This window comes from Pinus tabuliformis, chromosome 8 (assembly GCF_031772625.1).
Source record: "Pinus tabuliformis cultivar Carrire ecotype Pingquan chromosome 8, CPIR1, whole genome shotgun sequence".
In the NCBI taxonomy this organism is placed as follows: Eukaryota; Viridiplantae; Streptophyta; class Pinopsida; order Pinales; family Pinaceae; genus Pinus; species Pinus tabuliformis.
In genome coordinates, this window is record NC_142294.1 from 393,234,626 (window position 1) to 393,254,394 (window position 19,769).

Below are 19,769 nucleotides of genomic sequence, written 5' to 3' on the forward strand. Positions count from 1 at the left end.
ACCACTCCTGCATTCGGGTCTAGGGGTCGCGATTCGGCCTGAACTCTATAGGTGGGAGTTCTATCCATCATTAACTCATAGCTTCTACAAGTGCGCTCATCATGTCCCACTAATCTACAAAAGTTATAGAACAATTGCTGTGAATTTTATGTATACTTCTGTAACAAATGGTAGTTGTCTGTAGCGTGTTTCCCTCCTATTTGACAAATCGCACACCACAAGGCAGGTGCCGCACTAGGTTTTTCTTATGCCTCGGGTCTTAACAGCATCAGTCCTCCTCCTGCGAGGTAATTTGTGAACACTGGGTAGTGGTCCTTATCATGACCTTGACCCTTGCATTTTACGAACCACACCTCTTCACGCACTTTTGGTCGAGCTATCCTATCTTGTTTCAAACTCTGCATCTCAAGGCATAGGTTTTTCAACTACGTGTGGATATGCTAAACTACCAAGTTAGGATCCTGCATTGGGGTCTCATGCAGTCTCATCGCAATCTCCAAGGCTTCTGCCTAAGTCGTTAACCTCTGCTGCGACAATGCATTCCTCAAATGCGGCGTTAGCGATGCTACAAACTATTCGTGGTGTTGTCCATCCATCAAAGTCATATTAGCTTCGAGAATTGTGAACTTCAACCTCTTATCGAACTCCGAAGGAGTCTCACCTGGTAGCATTGTGATCTCTTTGAACCCAATAATCGATTGCACTTTTGACTTCGGTCTGCTAAATTCCTTATTTAGCGCAGTTTGGATATTTGCGATCCCCACATTCGAATTGTCATTAGAATTCTTAACATACTAGGTTAGCGCGTGGTCTTACACGGCACTAACCAGTGTCGCTTTCTTTATATTGTCATTTGTTACTCCCTATGCTTCCCATATGACTCTTATCACAAACCAAAACTGGTCTAGATCCTCATTTCCTACTCCCTTGAACACAAGCAACTTTATTGTGCTTTCCATATTGACTCGCGGTGGTGGCGGAGGTGGTACGAGTGAAGATGGAGGTCAAGGCAGTGAAGCTAACGGTTGTGTGGGTGGGGGTGGTATGCACAGAATCCTTTGCCTTATCAAATGGATCGCACTTCGTGAAGAGACCTTCGCAAGCTCTTCCTTGTCCCCTCGCGAAGGCGAAATCAAAGGGCTATTCTTTGGTCCCTTACTTCCTTCACTTCTATAGGTTTTTCCACTTTGCGTAGCTCCAAACATCAAGGTAATTGCATAACCCTCTTTTCACACAATAGCATTTTAATCCAAGTATTCAGAGACTTTACATACTTACCTCGCGGTCCTTTGAGGAAGTGTCGCTCTGCCTCGCTATAGCTGACTGAAGTATCTACCGTAAACTCAGTAATGAATCCTCCTATAATCTGATCGAGCCAGTGATCAACAACGCGCATGATCTTATCCTCTGATGCTTCTAATCTACACACCAACTCTGGGGTCCACACAATAGGACCATTAAGCGTCCACCTCCCTTGGTTATCTGCTAGCTTCGTGATCCACTCGTACAGCTCAATAGGGAAAGATGCGAAGAAGATTTCGTGGATGTCTGTGTATAGGTAGTAGTCTAACCACTCTTCCTTTGTCAGTCACAGATTCCTGTTCTTCTATGTTGCGAACTCGTGAATTCTCCTATCCAACCAACCTTCAATTTCCTTCATAGTTGGATTCCAATGATGCGACATTAGACATCTCTATGTAGATTCTGGTCCCGACAATGGAACCATTTGTTGGCTTGAGGGGGTCTGACCCAGGTTCAGAGTTAATTAGCCAAACAAATCCCTACACTACTAGCCCTTTTGGCAACAGGTCGCGGAGTGCAGACTGAGGTCTCACTCGAAGCAGTATGGGGGGATGATGGAACCAAGTTTCTGCACCCTTGAGATGTTTGAGGGGTCGATTTAGTCCAACTGTGAATACCTTCATGCAAGTTACTTCGTGCACTACCCTGACCTGCAAGACCTCTGCGATCTGTTATAATCACCTTCGCACAGCCCTAACCAAGGGCATAGATGATTTTACGCTGCTAAGGTAGTGATCTGCGCTATTTATCCAAGTTACACAATAGCATTTTAATCCAAGTATTCAAAGACATTACGTACTTAGCTCGCGGTCCTTTGAGGAAGTGTTGCTTTGCCTCGCTATAGCTGACTGAAGTATCTACCCCGAACTCAGTCATGAATCCTCCTATAATCTGATCGAGCCAGTGATCAATAGCGCAAGTGATCTTATCCTCAAATGCTTCTAATCTACACACCAATTCTCGGGTCCACACAATAGGACCGTCAAGCTTCCACCTCCCTTGGCTATCTGCTAGCTTTGTGATCCACTCGTACAACTCAATAGGGATAGATGCAAAGAAGATTTCATGGATGTCTGTGTATAGTTAGTAGTCTAACCACTCTTCATTTGTCAGTCACAGATTCCTTTTCTCCTGCATTATGAACTCTTGAATTCTCCTATCGAACCAACCTTCAATTTCCTTCATAGTTGGATTCCAATGATATGACATCGGACATCTCTATGCAGATTCCAGTTCCGACAACGGAACCATTTGTTGGCTTGAGGGGTCCTGATCTAGGTTCGGAGTTAATTATCCAAACAAATCCCTACACTACTAGCCCTTTCAGCAACAGCCCGCAGAGCGCGGACTGAGGTCTCACCCGAAGTAGTATGGCGAGATGCTGGAACCAAGTTTCCGCACCCTTGAGATGTCTAAGGGGTCGATTTAGTCCAAATGTGAATACCTTCGCACAAGTTACTTCACGGGCTACCCTGACCTACGAGACCTTCGCGATCTATTATAATCGCCTTCGCGTAGCCCTAACTACGGGCAGAGATGCTTTCGCACTGCTAAGGCAGCGATCTGCACTATTTACCCAAGTTACACCTCGGTTCTTACTTATCTTCTTATAACTGTTAGTTAACTTCGCGTAAACAGATACTTGTTGGCATTATGATGCATGTGTTGTACTTGATGGCAACCCTCTCATAGAAGATCATCTCACTTGTATACATTCAGATGAATCCACATAAGAGATATCAGATATGACAGAATACATGGATGTAGGACAGTTCAAAGGGATCAGATGACAGTTCAAAAATAAGCTTTGCCATCAAGTCCAAAGGGGGAGATTGTTGGCATTATAGCTAAAGTGTTGTCCTTGATGGCAACTCTTACAGGTGATGGATCACTGTACATCCGTTCAGTAGCAGAGATTGATGATTAGCTCACAATAATGAAGGAAATAAGAAGTACACAAATACATAGTACAAAAGGCGCGGACCTGCAGGAATATCACAGATAAAGTGATATATACCCGCATGTGCACCATGTAAAAGGTGCGGACCTAAAGTGCACACACTTTCATGCAGAGAAAAGCACACGTGGGGTTTCTTATGTTTAACCCTTGGTATTTAGCCCGTCGGTATTGTGTTATTGTGGTTTTGGCCCGTGGTATTGTGAAAGGCCTAAGGCTATAAAAGAGGAAGGAAATCATTTGGCTATGGCATGCTTTTGGGTTGAATATCTTATGAGAGATAGATCTGAAATACTATGATCTCTTGGTGAATAATATCTAGATCTACAAGGTGAATCTGCTGATGGGTCAAGATCAACTTGGCACAAGATCAGATCTGTAGATCTGATAGACTGGGGTATGCTTGAAGTCTGAAAAACACCTATAACCTCAGGACCGCAGGTGCAACACGGTGAATGTGCGTAAGGAACGCAGGCGATCCATAGGCACAGTGCGGATGCACGCAGCGCAACAAAGGTACGGGTGTGGAGGTACGTGGTGTGACGTAAGGCGCAGTTGCGGAGGCACAGGAGAGATACGCAGCGCAACAGAAGACGCAGGTGCGGAGGCGCCCTAGGAGTACGCGACGCGATAGAATATACAAGTGCGTATCTGCACGGAGGTACGCAGAAAGATAGAAGGTACAGTGTGTATGCCCGCAGAAAATCAGATTGTTAGCTGCGGATACCCGCGGGTCGGTAGTTGGTGCAGGGGCGGACACCCGCAGGTTTTCGTTGGAGAAGCTGCGTACATTTCTTAGAATATGTCTTAGCTGCTTCTGTTGTTTACTGAAGTATTCTGGGTTGTTAAGTGATGTCTGGTATTATGTTCTGATAACAGCAGTGATTGATTGAATGATTATGATTAGCTTCAGTATTGATAGATGAATGGATCAGGTTCATAATGACTTATCCTTATATGATCTGGTGGACTAGATCTGGTTGATAACTCTCATTGTATATGTATTGATCTGGTGATTGGGTGATTCAGAAGGTTGTTTGATTATGAGCTTCAATGTTGTTGTGTCCAGTATGAAAATTGGATGAAATGTGGCCTTTCAGATTATGTGTTGTGCTTCAGTGTATCCAGTCTGAAAATTGATGAAACGTGGTACCTGGAGGAGAGAAGATTGTAGGTCAGCACCTACATACTAGTATCTAAGCTAGTACAAGAGCTAAGGGAAATCTTTGGAGCATTGTAGCAGGTAGCAGCCTGCGTACTAGTAAATGAATCGGCTAGTACAAGAGCAAAGGGGGTTGTAGCTCCCGTACTGGTATAAGACTGCACCAGTACAAATATTGTAAAAGGATTTTCTTATTAAGAAGAAGATTGAGATGACTTGCAGCAGGTGGTTTTCTCCCACATTGGGTTTCCACCTTATATCATGGTGTTCATGTGTGTGACTTATGTGTGATGATCTATTCTCTTTTACTGCACCAGTTTACTGCTAATATGATTGATAATGTTCTAATACACTCAACTAATTGAATCATAAGAAGCTGTGGAATTAGCATATATGAATCTGATTATGGAAATGAAAAAGTTTTATTAATGTGATAATACTGATTCACCCCCCCTCTCAGTATTATTTCCAACAATTGGTATCAGATCAGGTCCTTTGGTAGAAGCTTGATTGCTTGAAGGAGATCCGTGGAACAATGGGAAAGAAGCTTAAGAAGAAAGCTCATAAGAAGAATAAGACATCTCAGAAGAACTATGACAGTGGGAGAATCGATTGGGGATTAGGTATAAGAAGCTCTTCAGATTCAGATTCAGATTCGGAATCATTTCAGAATGAAGATGAACTATCAGGTATGAATTTGCTATCCTCTGATGTTCCAGCTATCTATCCATTTGGAAAAGATGGAAGTGATAACGAAACAACTGAATGTGCTCTTATGGGTGAGGAAGAAGGATATCAAATAGAAGCAGAATTTAACAGGCTGACAAACAAAATTAGTGAACAAGAAAGACTTCTGAACATAAAGAGTGGTGCCCTCAAAGAAGCTGTTACTAGACAAAAGGCTCAACGAGAGTTATTCAAGGAGAAATATCAAAAGTTGCAGGTTGAAGCAACATCTCTAAGAAATGAAGTCAATGAAAAGAACACAACCATCAAGAAACTCAGAGATAGATCTAGTTACTATGAAAGTCTTGAAGCCACAATCCGCTCTCTAAAGGAATATCTTGAAGAATCAAAGAAGCAGAATAAAGATCTTGTCCAAGATATTGAAAAACAGGGAAACGAAGTTATCAGCTTAAAATCTCAGCTAGAATGTGCCTTCATAATTCGTCAAATGCAACAGGATCTGAATGAAGAACAAGAAAAGGAGATTCTCAAGCTAAAGCATCAGTTGGAAGAAGAAAGGAAAGTTGAAGAAGACATGAAGAAGCAATATCTAGAAAAAGAAGAACAACTTCAAGTTGAGGTAAATATCTTGAAAAGTAAATTAGAAGAAAAGGATAAGATCTTACGTTTTCAAGATAGTACTAAAGTCTTGGATGATATTCTTAATAATCAAAGATATCCTGCTATCAAAACTGGTCTTGGCTTTCATGAATCTGTTGAAGGTGAATCTAGTTCACAAGGTGAGGCAAGGAACTCTAAAGAGAAATCTAAAATGATCAACAAGGAGATAAGAGAGATGAAAGGTCAATCTCATCATCAACCAAGGAAAGAAATTCTTCAAAGAAAATCTCTTACTCCTCCTATGAATAATGTTGAATGTTATGTATGTCATAACCTTAGACATGTTGCAGCTAGATGTAGAAGAAGAAGGGTTCAAGATCATCAAACAAACAGATCATCTCAGTCAAGGTACTTTAATGGATATTGCTTTGCTTGCAATATGTTTGGTCACAAAGCTGCTAATTGCTACAAAAGGAATATGAAACATGTAAGATGTTATGCATGTAACAAGCTTGGACATATAGCAAAGGAATGCAGGAACAAAGCACGGACATCACACCAAAAGGCGAAAACATCATCACACTTGAAGATATGGAAGAAAAAGGAAGTTCAGTGAGAAGGTGGTGGCACAACACATTATACAGACATAACAGAGGGAGCCGGAAGTGTAAAACTTCAATCTCCTACGCAATCTTGATAAAGGGAAGTTGCATATATACGCGAATTTGTTACTGCATAGTCGCGTATATGATTGTTTGAAGAAAGGCAGTAGGGACAGATTCAAGGAAAGGATCAGTTTTTGATAATGGTTGCATTTTGCTAATGATGTGTGGATATGATGGTTAGAATTATTTTGGTTCTAACTTGATATTGTTGATGTCTTGATACTTCTTATTAATATGCATGATCAGATCTAACAGATGGCACAGGTTTAGGGGGAGCATATGCTCTTAATGCATTGTTGGCATTATGGTTAATAGTCCTTGGTGATGATGCTTATATGGATAAATGATTCATCTTGCTATGATATGGTTATGAGTTGTTCAGATGATTCTTGGGGTTACATAGTTGATTTTTCAGATCAGATTTATGGTTGATTCTCTGATGCTACATATTTGGTGCTTACATGGTGATCTTCATAAGGATAAGAAGAATTATGATGCAAGATTCGTATTGTTCTTGGCACATATGAGGATTGTTAGCTGGATACATGGGTGATTATTCAAAGTTGCATTGTTGGAGACATGATGATGATGAGCTCTTACCTATATGATGATAGGTTGTTTCGTACATATGTTTATTGATGCAGATATTCCCAAATGATCATCTGGATGGCTTTGGTGTTTCTCCTTATGATAAAAGATGTTATGGAGAAGATCATACAGTGTTGTTGCTGTTGTTTATCTTAGGTGATTGGTCTCTGTTATAAATGTCATATCACGACTCATGATGTAATAGTGTGTCTCTATCTATTGTAGTCATCTCTTCAGGTCATGTAACGAACTATGTTGGTTTCCCCACTATGCCTGGGATGAAGATGTAATGTATTTAGTTCCTGATGTATCCCCACTTGGTTGGGTGATGGATGTATGTATTGAGTCTTTTGGTGATAGGAAGGTCATATAGAGTCATGTTCTTCTTATAGAACATCTTTTTGCAGACCTTGCTTACAGTTAGGGGAAGCTTGAGCATAAACAACACTATATAGAAGAGCAGACATTTCAGCTTGTTCTCAGAAAGAGCATGATCAGATTGGTGCACCATGGCATATACAAAGGGGGAGCTCATTCAGAGACTTCAGCAGATCTGGTTTATAGTCAAGAGGAGCATGTTCTTAGGGGGAGCAAAACCCTTTGCCCTTGATGTCAAAGGGGGAGAGTGATTTGGTGTTGTTGCCATCAAGTCCAAAGGGGGAGATTGTTGGCATTATGATGCATGTGTTGTACTTGATGGCAACCCTCTCATAGAAGATCATCTCACTTGTATACATTCAGATGAATCCACAGAAGAGATATCAGATATGACAGAATACATGGATGTAGGACAGTTCAAAGGGATCAGATGACAGTTCACAAGTAAGCTTTGCCATCAAGTCCAAAAGGGGAGATTGTTGGCATTATGGCTAAAGTATTGTCCTTGTTGGCAACTCTTACAGGTGATGGATCACTGTACATCCGTTCAGTAGCAGAGATTGATGATTAGCTCACAATAATGAAGGAAATAAGAAGTACGCAGATACATAGTACAAAAGGCGCGGACCTGCAAGAATATCACAGATAAAGTGCGTACATACCTGCATGTGCACCATGTAAAAGGTGCGGACCTAAAGTGCACACACTTTCATGCAGAGAAAAGCACACGTAAAAGGTGTTGTTGCCATCAAGTCCAAAGGGGGAGATTGTTGGCATTATGATGCATGTGTTGTACTTCATGGAAACCCTCTCATAGAAGATCATCTCACTTGTATACATTCAGATGAATCCACAGAAGAGATATCAGATATGACAAAATACATGGATGTAGGACAGTTCAAAGGGATCAGATGACAATTCACAAGTAAGCTTTGCCATCAAGTCCAAAGGGGGAGATTTTTGGCATTATGGCTAAAGTGTTGTCCTTGATGGCAACTCTTACAGGTGATGGATCACTATACATCCGTTCAGTAGTAGAGATTGATGATTAGCTCACAATAATGAAGGAAATAAGAAGTACGCAGATACATAGTACAAAAGGCGCGGACCCGCAGGAATATCACAGATAAAGTGCGTACATACCCGCATGTGCACCATGTAAAAGGTGCGGACCTAAAGTGCACACACTTTCATGCAGAGAAAAGCACACGTGGGGTTTCTTATGTTTAACCCTTGGTATTTAACCCATCGGTATTGTGTTATTGTGGTTTTGGCCCGTGGTATTGTGAAAGACCTAAGGCTATAAAAGAGGAAGGAAATCATTTGGCTATGGCATGATTTTGGGTTGAATATCTTATAAGAGATAGTTCTGAAATACTATGATCTCTTGGTGAATAATATCTAGATCTACAAGGCGAATCTGCTGATCGGTCAAGATCAACTTGGCGCAAGATCAGATCTGTAGATCTGATAGACTGGGGTATGCTTGAAGTCTGAAAAACACCTATAACCTCAGGACTACAGGCGCAACATGGTGAATGTGTGAAAGGAACGCAAGCGATCCATAGGCGCAGTGCGGACGCACGCAGCGCAGCAAAGGTACGGGTGCGGAGGTACGCGGCGTGACGTAAGGCGCAGTTGCGGAGGCACAGGAGAGATACGCGGTGCAACAGAAGACGCAGGTGCGGAGGCGCCCTAGGAGTACGCGGCGCGATAGAATATACAAGTGCGTATCTGCACAGAGGTACGCAGAAAGACAGAAGGTACAGTGCGTATGCCCGCAAAAAATCAGATTGTTAGCTGCGGATACCCGCGGGTCAGTAGTTGGTGCAGGGGTGGATACCCACAGGTTTTCGTTGGAGAAGCTGCGTACATTTCTTAGAATATGTCTTAGCTGCTTCTGTTGTTTACTGAAGTATTCTGGGTTGTTAAGTGATGTCTGGTATTATGTTCTGATAACAGCAGTGATTGATTGAATGATTATGATTAGCTTCAGTATTGATAGATGAATGGATCAGGTTCATAATGAATTATCCTTATATGATCTGGTGGACTAGATCTGGTTGATAACTCTCATTGTATATGTATTGATCTGGTGATTGGGTGATTCAGAAGGTTGTTTGATTATGAGCTTCAATGTTGTTGTGTCCAGTATGAAAATTGGATGAAATGTGGCCTTTCAGATTATGTGTTGTGCTTCAGTGTATCCAGTCTGAAAATTGATGAAACGTGGTACCTGGAGGAGAGAAGATTGTAGGTCAGCACCTACATACTAGTATCTAAGCTAGTACAAGAGCTAAGGGAAATCTTTGGAGCATTGTAGCAGGTAGCAGCCTGCGTACTAGTAAATGGATCGGCTAGTACAAGAGCAAAGGGGGTTGTAGCTCCCGTACTGGTATAAGACTGCACCAGTACAAATATTGTAAAAGGATTTTCTTATTAAGAAGAAGATTGAGATGACTTGCAGCAGGTGGTTTTCTCCCACATTGGGTTTCCACCTTATATCATGGTGTTCATGTGTGTGACTTATGTGTGATGATCTGTTCTATTTTACTGCACCAGTTTACTGTTAATATGATTGATAATGTTCTAATACACTCAACTAACTGAATCATAAGAAGCTGTGGAATTAGCATATATGAATCTGATTATGGAAATGAAAAAGTTTTATTAATGTGATAATACTGATTCACCCCCCCTCTCAGTATTATTTCCAACAATACTTTATCTCATATTCACTTAATCAACACAATCATATAAGTTCTCACATCTTATAAACAAAATAAATGTAATTTATAACCAGTACATTCAATGCAGGAAACAGTAAATAAATACACAGGAATTGAATGAACTTCTCTTTATTAATGCTTGAATTAGTTATAGACTCAACCTTACCCTACGCACTCAGCTGCAGGGGTCTGTGCACTCAACAATAGACTACTAGGCCTCTACGCACTCAGTTGCAGAGCCTTCTCCTACTCTACGACCCAAGATTCAACTCTACACTTAGATAAGACTCAATTCTTCATCCTTCTCCCCATTGATTCCTTTGGTGATTTACAACATAGAGCCTCACTCTATTTATACAATCCCATGGTCCGCGGACCATGGGTAGATCTCTAAAGCTGACACTACATTTACAAAACTGAGGGCGGAACACCTTATGACTCATTTACAAGTTTGCACTCCACACCCACAAAACGCAAAGCCTTCACAATGGATTTAGTCAAAATCTGGTCTTTAAGCCCCAAAACTTCCCTTGGGGGATCCCACACCCAAAACCTAGATCACTGGTACTTCTCCCATCAGTGAAAGTCCATAAAGAGCAGGGAGACTTAGTTGTGGTGAGAGTGGGATAAGCCTCCACTATTGCCCTTGACCTAGTAGTTTCCCTCTTAGGAACCCCTTTTAGGTCCCCTGCTAGTTTGAGTTGTAACATTTCTGGCGCCCTTGTTGGGGACACTAAATGTGTGTTTTATTCCTTGTACAACATATCGACATATCATTATTGGCAACTCCATTGGAAGAACAAAGCCCTAGTTCTTCTTTGAACTTTAAGGTTGATGATTGTAGGGTGAAGCAAGCATTTTTCTAGGCATCTTAATTTCGCCCTGGAGACTCCTACATACGTTTCATGTATACCTCAAAAAGGTTGTCATTATTTCATAAATTTCCCGCTTTGGACATTGCTAGCATCCGTGGACATCCTAATCATGTCATAGGAAGGATGCTACATGGGATGCCCATGTTTGATGGTGACCGAAGCTCCGCAATTAACCATGTGGAAAAATTTAATGCACATACTTCAAAGGACAAAGTGGTCCACTAGGATGTCCTTATGTTGTTATTATATAGTTCCCTCTATGGTCACAACTCATGGTTGCAAAATCATGAACCTAGGAGCATCTCATCTATTAAGGAGTGCGTTGATGGTTTTCTTACACATTTTCAAGTATGCCTCACATTGAGAATTCATTGAGAATCAACTAGACCCTAAGAATATAAGTAATGAATGGGAAGATGAGTTCTCCTAAGGTCTGCAAGATGAAAAGGATGATTTTCAGAACACATATGATGGGAAGGATGAATCCATGGAAAGTGAAGTTGAGACTAACCTTACCTTTCTCAAGGATATTACTCTTGATGAATATCCTTTTGAGAATCTTGAGGAAGGTGATCCCATTAGCCCCTTGGAAGATAAAATTGAATATTAATTCCACATTGAATAAGGGAAATGGGAAATTGTTGGTCCTCAATTTGGTTGTGCTCCCATTTATGACACCAACAAAGAAGATGAGGTTGAGATTGATCTCCCCTTTCTTTGAGAAATTATTTATGATGACATATCCATCGATACCCTTGAGAAGAAAGATCATTATTTTCCCTTACATGAAAAGGATGATTTTGAGGAGGATAAACTCATTGATTATAGTACTTCACCCTCTTCTTTTCCTTATCCTCTTATTCATCACTTAAAATCTTCCACAAGTGATTCCCTCGCCCCTTTTCAAGTGATCCCAAGTGACCATGAGTCCTTTCCCTCTTTTGAGTGTGATGTTAAGGAAGTACCAGTCATTGAGTACTTTATATCCTTTGACACAACCTCTGAATTAGGACCACCCCACAACCTCCCCTCTCCAATGTGACCATCACCATGAGAAACCTAGTTGTTGCATTCCTCCTTTCCCTCACCCTTCGTTCCCCGCTCGTCACGACATTGTGACAGCTACAAATCATAAGATTGTAACTGATGATTGTGATAGGGAGTTATTGAGAGTGATATTTTATTCCACCATTGTGTACTTAGAGGGAAACCCCGACACTTTTGGATTGGCCTATTCTCCTTCTCCTAGGGATTCCTTTTACCTTGAATGGAGATCATGTTTTCCCACCTCCCACCCACTTCATCCCCCATCTGATTATGTCCGCATTCGCTTTGGGTTTAGTTTCATGATTAATCATACTTGCAGACATATGTATATTGATACGATGATATGTTGGTTGCACGGGCTTTAAGATTACACTCAGGATTAGCAATATCTTATGCATGTTAGGGTAGGATGCATTCCATGATGATTTTTGCATTGGAACTAACTGCATATGATGTTTCACATGATAGATTAGATTGAATTTTAAAATAAAATTGCATATTTCATTTCTTGTTGGTTTATGGGCTAACATTAAGCATGGGTGATCATAAGACACTGTGAAAAGCATGTTGCCCTATGGCCTTGATCTTTGACATGTGTAGATAACAGGTCTACGGTGACCAATATATTGTTGGAGTTCTCATGACCTCCCTTTTGAGCAGTGTCATCCACCTCTTCGAGAGATCACCTCCCAGTTGGAGCCAGATGTTACCCACCACTTTTTATGTGATATCTACAGGAGAAATTTTTCTCCATGATGACCCTCAACCGGCAACCCCTTAATGCCTCCTACTAGCTCATTGTGTCACTTCTCTGCCACCTGATTCAGCCATGTGGTTCCTCACCCACCTGTATTGATCATATATTTGAAGGTGGGCCTCTCGAATCTAAAGGTATGTCTTTTCATTTGATAGTTGAGTATTGGGTTTACTTAACATGGATACTTTTGGGTATGGATTGATGGGGGGATTTGGCGGAAAGGGTGGGCTTAGTTTGTACTCTTGTATCCTTGATCTCTTTTGGTTGTTACCCATGGATCTTAGTCCCATGGTATCTCATTTATTGACCATTAGGTTTCAGGGTGGCATTACTTGGGAAACCCTGACTTTGGGTGCGTGGTCCCACTCCTCTACCCACACATATTACTCCCTTTCCACTCAATATAGCCCCATTCATCATTTATCCCACCTGGGTCCACATTTCCATTATGGGTCCACATAGGGATAGCCTCCCCATCCCCTTGCCTCTACCTTGGGTTAGGCCTAGAATAATGCCCCGGAGGTCGAAGCAACTAAGAAAAGAAGAAAAAGCATAATTGGCCAAATTTAACAAGCAATTGTACCACAAAATGTAAAAGATAGTCGAGACAAAAATCATTAGCACGTGGATAAAAGATAACACATGAGCTCTACCCCAATCCATAGCCATCACCCTAGTTCCGTAGGTCCTAGATGAGACTCCTTTACCATTCAGGAACCCAAGATTGTCCCAACCCTAGACGACAATGAATGGGCTTACATGGAAAGGGGTCATCACTGCTATATTATACACATCATGCTCTTTTTCCTTTGAGCCCCACGCAGTTAATTAAAGAAAATTCATAAAAGGCAAAAGGAATATAAAGAAGGGTGGAGAAATCAAGGTCGGGTCACCTCATGTACCATGACTGATCCCTCCTATACATTCCATACCTAGGCATGGGCTTCCGCATATCTAGCTACCCCTATGCCCAATTATGTGGCTCAGGGCTACCCCTCTCCTTTCCTATCCCACCTTGCCTATTTTTTAGTTGCCATCCCCATTAGAAGGATGTACCTTGGACACACTATCCCCTCTAAGGGATGAAACCACCTAATAAGGTACTTGGCTAACCCCCTTTGGAGCTTAGAGACACTATCACATTCCAAAGTCCACAATGGAAGGGCATGCCATTATGAAGTGCCCACTTTGTTATTCATGGTTTGTAAGCTATTTTACCCGATTATTTCAATGACTGATTGTATTGGAAGCCTAGGGGATGCATTAGATCTTATGCAGGATTGCAGGTAGTTTCAATTTGGGTCTGACTTCCCTATATGGGATCTTGACCTCGAGAGATCTACATTGGCGCATGTAGGGTGTGCACAGAGAACCATGGGCCTCAAGAGCAATAGACAATACTCCACCAATCTTCATGGATGTCCAAAGACTACTAGCCATCCAATTTCGTGACGATGGTATTAGCCTTGGTAAACTATGCCCAGTAGGCCCCCACAGGAGCCCCACACTCTTGGTAGGTGTCCCAGCACTTGTACGATGTCATGACAACATTCATTCCACCACTTGGACCATTCCAGAGGATCTACAGGCATCTCCAATCCATATGGAGACCAATGGGGTCGTTGATGTGCCGTCATACCCACTGAGAGCACCACATGTCTACTACTTGGAGAACATAGGGGCCACCCCCTTATCCATCATATTCCAAGGAATGTATTCCGCAATATGGAACTCCAAGATGCTATTGAGCCTTTAGACGGCCCTACGACATGCATACATCATATTCGGGCCCTTGTGAGGCTCATTTTTACATTATGAGCTAGTATGGTGGGTTGTCACCATTAGGAGTTATTATTTGCACATTATTTTATCTTTAGGGGCCCATAGGCTAATTCGAACTCATTAGGAGGCTATATATTGATATTAGATAAATTCATTTGTATCATCACTTAATTTGGGATCTCTGTAGTCTTAGAGAATTTTCGTATTTTTTCCTTGGAGGATATTTTTTAGAGATGGATGAATTTTGATGTATGGATTTGGGCTATTTCTCTTATCTTGGAGCTTTGTTATGAAAATGAATTGCTGGTTAGATATACTCTATAACATTGTAAGTGATTTTTATTATTGTTATTCTTGTTATTATCTACATTGTATGAAGTTCACTTTATGGGCCTCCTTGATCAAGGATCCAAGTTCTTACTCATTACCATCCTTGACTCCATATCCCCAAGTGAATTAGGCACTGGTTCAATAAAAGGGTGATCATATCAACCTTCATTTACCATTTTTCCCCTTTTTCACAAGTCTAGCCCAATTAGGTCACATAGGGCATCAATTTATCGGCAATTGGGCTAAGGAAAAATTTTGATCTCTTCTAGGCTACTGCGCTGGTGGATCCCCTCCCTGTCCTCCAAATTTGAGGCCATTATGATGGTGGAATCTTCGGGAATCCCAAGCCCTAGCTCTAGGAACGAATTCTTCCTAGGTATCCCCAAGGCTAAACCTTAATAGGATCAATTCAACCTTTTAATGTGAATATTCTTGTTTGTTTCTTTACCCTCACCTTGTCCAAGATAGAAACATAATTGTTTTCTATATTCCATCCTCGAACCTGGGCTAGGTCCACTTGGCCCTGTGTGGTCCCACTTCTTAATGAAGACTATTTTTCAAAGATCACTTGCGCATCCAAGTTTCCAAGGATTATAGGGATTGAGAAACTCCTATGTAAGCTTATTATTTCTCCCTCAACCCTCCAATCCTCACCCCTTACCTCTGGTGGACAAAGTACCTTGCTTAAAGAGCAAGCAAGTTCCATTTTTCACTCAATCCTTGGGAAATGGTTTTCAGGGTCACTCCTTACCTATCCATTGAGATCTACTTTAAAAATTGATCCCTACACTACCAAGACTTCTCCCATTGGTGAAAGTCCATAAAGAGAAGGGAGACTTAGCTGTGGTGACAGTGGGCTAAGCCTCCATTGTTTCCTTTGACCTAGTAGTTACCCTCTTAGGAACCCCTTTTGGGTCCCCTGCTGGTTTCAGTGGTAACATTTCTGGCGCCATTGTCGGGGACATGAAATGTTTGTTTTGTTCCGTGTATGACATATCGACATATCATTATTGGCAACTCCATTAGAAGAACGAAGCCCTAGTTCTTCATTGAACTTTAAGGTTTATGCTAGTAGGGTGAAGCAAGCATTTTTCTAGGCATGTTTAATTTCACACTGGCGACTCCTACATATGTTTCATGTATACCTCAGATATGCTATCATTCTTTCATAAATTTCCCACTTTGGACATTGCTAGCATCCCTGGACATCCTAATCATGTTGCAGGAAGGATGCTACATGGGATACCCATGTTTGATGGTGACCCAAGCTCTGCAATTGACCATGTGGAAAAAATTAATGCACATACTTTAAAGGACAATGTGGTCCACTATGATGTCCTTATGTTGTTATTCATTAGTTCCCTCTATAGTCATAACTCATGGTCGCCAAATCACGAACCTAGGAGCATCTCATTTATTGAGAAGTTCATTGATGGTTTTCTTACACATTTTCAAGTATGCCTCACATTGATAATTCAAGAGGAAGGCTTCATCGAGAATCATCAAGACCCTAAGAATCTAAGTAATGAATGGGAAGATGTGTCCTCCTGGGTCCGCAAGATGAAAAGGATGATTTTCAGAACATATATGATGGGAAGGATGAATACATGGAAAGTGAAGTTGAGACTAACCTTACCTTTCTCAAGGATATTACTCTTGATGAATATCCTTTTGAGGACCTTGAGGAAGGTGATCCCATTAGCCCCTTGAAAGATGACATTGAAGATTACTTCCACATTGAAAAATGGAAATGGGAAGTTGTTGGTCCTCAATTTGGTTGTGCTACCATTTATGACACCGACAAGGAAGATGAGATTGAGAGTGGTATCCCCTTTTTCTCAGGCATTATTTATGATGACATATCCATCAATACCCTTGAGAAGAAACATCATTATTTTCCCTTACATGAAAAGAATGATTTTGAGGAGGAGAAACTCATTGAATGTAATACTTCACCCTCCCCTTTTCCTTATCCTCTTGTTCATCGCTTCAAATCTTCCACGAGTGATTCCCTTGCCCCTTTTCAAGTGATCCCAAGTGTCCATGAGCCCTTTCCCCTTTCTAAGTATGATGTCAAGGAAGAACCCCTCATTGAATATACTTTATCTCCTTTGACACACCCTCAGAATTATGGCCACCCCACAACCTCCCTCTCCAATATGACCATCATCGTGAGCAACATATTTGTTGCATTCCTCCTTTCCCTCACCCTTCGTTTCCCCCTCATCACGACCTTATGGCATCTACAAAGCATATGATTGTAAATGATGATTGTGATAGGGAGTTCTTGAGAGTGATATTTTATTCCACCATTGTGTACTTAGAGGGAAACCCCCACACTTTTGGATTGACCTATTCTCCTTATCCTAGGGCTTCCTTTTACCTCGAATGGAGATCATGTTTTCCCACCTCCCACCCACTTCACCCCCCTTCTGATATGTCCACATTTGCTTTGGGTTTAGTTTCATGAGTAATCATACTTGTAGACATATCTATATTGATACGACAATATGTTGGTTGCACTGGCTTTATTTTTACACTTAGCATTAGCATTATGATATGCATGTTAGGGTAGGATGCATTGCATGATGATTTTTGCATTAGAACTAACCGCATATGATGTTTCTCGTGATAGATTAGATTGCATTTGAAAAAAATTTATCTTGATTTCTTGTTGGTTTATCGGCTAACATTAAGCATGGTGATCATAAGACACCGTGAAAAGCATGTTTCCCTGTGGCCTTTATCTTTGACATGTGTAGATAACAGGTTTACGGTGACCAAGATATTGTTGGAGTTGTCATGACCTCCCTTTTGAGCAGCCTTGTCCACTTCTTCGAGAGATCGTGTCCCAGTTGGAGCTAGATGTTACCCACCACTTTTTGGGTGATATCCCCAGGAGAATTTTTTCTTCATGATGACCCTCAGCCAGTAGCCCCTTGATGCCTCCTACTAGCTCATTGTGCCACTTCTCTGCCACCTGAGCTAGCCATGTGGTTCCTCACCCACCTGTATTTATCGTATGTTTGAAGGTGGGCCTCCCAAATCTTAAGGTATGTCTTTCATTTGATAGTTGAGTATTTGGTTTACTTAACATGGATACTTTTGGGTATGGATTGATGGGGGGATTTGGCGAAAAGAGTGGGCTTATTTTGTACTCTTGTCTCCTTGATCTCTTTTGGTTGCTACCCTTGGATCTTAATCCCGTGGGATCTCCTTTATTGACCATTAGGTTGCAGGGTGGTATTACTTGGGAAACCCTGACTTTGGGTGCGTGGTCCCACTCCTCTACCCGCACATATTACTCCCTTTCCACTCACTATACCCCCATTCATCATTTCTCCCAATTGGGTCCACATTTCCATTATGGGTCCACACAGGGCTAGCCTCCCCATCCCCTTGCCCCCACCTTGGGTTAGGCCTAGAATAATTCCCCAGAGGTTGAAGCAACTAAAAAAAAGAAGAAAAATCATAATTGGTGACATTTAACAAGAAATTGTACCACAAAATGCAAAACATGGCCCGAAAAAAAATAATTAGCACGTGGGAAAAAACCAACACATGAGCTCTACCCAAATCCATGGCCATCACCTTAGTTCCATAGGCCCTAGATGAGCCTCATTTATCATTCAGGAACCCAAGATTGTCCCAACCCCTGGAGGGCAATGAACCACCTTACCTAAAAGGGGGTAATCACAACTATATTATACACATCATGCTTTTGTCCTTTGAGCCCTGAGCATTTAATTAAAGAAAATTTATAAAACGCAAAAGGCATATAAAGAAGGGTGGAAAAATCAAGGTCGGGGCACCTCATGTACCATGATTTCTCCCTCCTATACATTACATACCCAGGTGTGGGTTTCCCCTTATCTAGCTACCTCTATGCCCCATTTGTGGCCCAGAGCTGCACCTCTCATTCCTTATCCCACCTCACCTATTTCTCACTTGCCACCCCCATTAGAAGGATGTGCCTTGGTCACATTATCCCCTCTAATGGCTAAAAACACCTAATAAGGTACTTGGCTAGCCCGCTTTGGAGCTTGGAGACACTGGCAGATGCCAAAGCCCACTACGGAAGGGCAGCCATTATGAAGTGCCCACTTTGTTATCCATGGTTTGTAAGCTCTTTTACCCGATTATTTTAATGACTGATTGTTTTGGAAACCTAGAGGATGCATTGGATCTTATGCAAGATTGAAAGTGGTTTCCATTTGGGTCTGGCTTCCTTATACGAGATCCTGACCCCCAGAGGTCCACATTGGTGCATGTAGGGTGAGGTCCACATTGGTGCATGTAGGGTGTGCATAGAGAGCCATGGGTCTCCACATCAACAGATAGTACTCCACCGATCTTCATGGATGTCCAGAGACTACTAGCGATCCACTTTCGCGACGATGGTGATAGGCTTGGTACACTATGCCCAGTAGGCCCCCACAGGATCCCCACACTCTTGGCAGGTGTCCCAACACTTGTACAATGTCATGGAAACATTCATTCCACCACTTGGACCATTGCAGAGGATCTACAGGCATCTGTGATCCATATGAGACCCATGGGGTCATTGATGTGCCCTCAAACCCACTGAGAGTATCACATGTCTACTACTTGGAGAACAAGGGGCCACCCCCTTATCCATCATATTTTGAGGAATTTATTCCTCAATATGGAACTTTAGGATGTTATTGAGCCTTTAGAGGGCCCTATGACATGCATACATCATTATTTGGCCCCTTGTGGGGCTCGTTTTTACATTATGAGCTAGTATGGTGGGCTTGTCACCATTAGGAGTTATTATTTGCACATTATTTTATCTTTAGGGGCCCATAGGCTAATTCAAACTCATTAGGAGGCTATATTTTGATGTTAGATTCATTCACTTGTATCATCACTTGACTTGGGATCTCTCT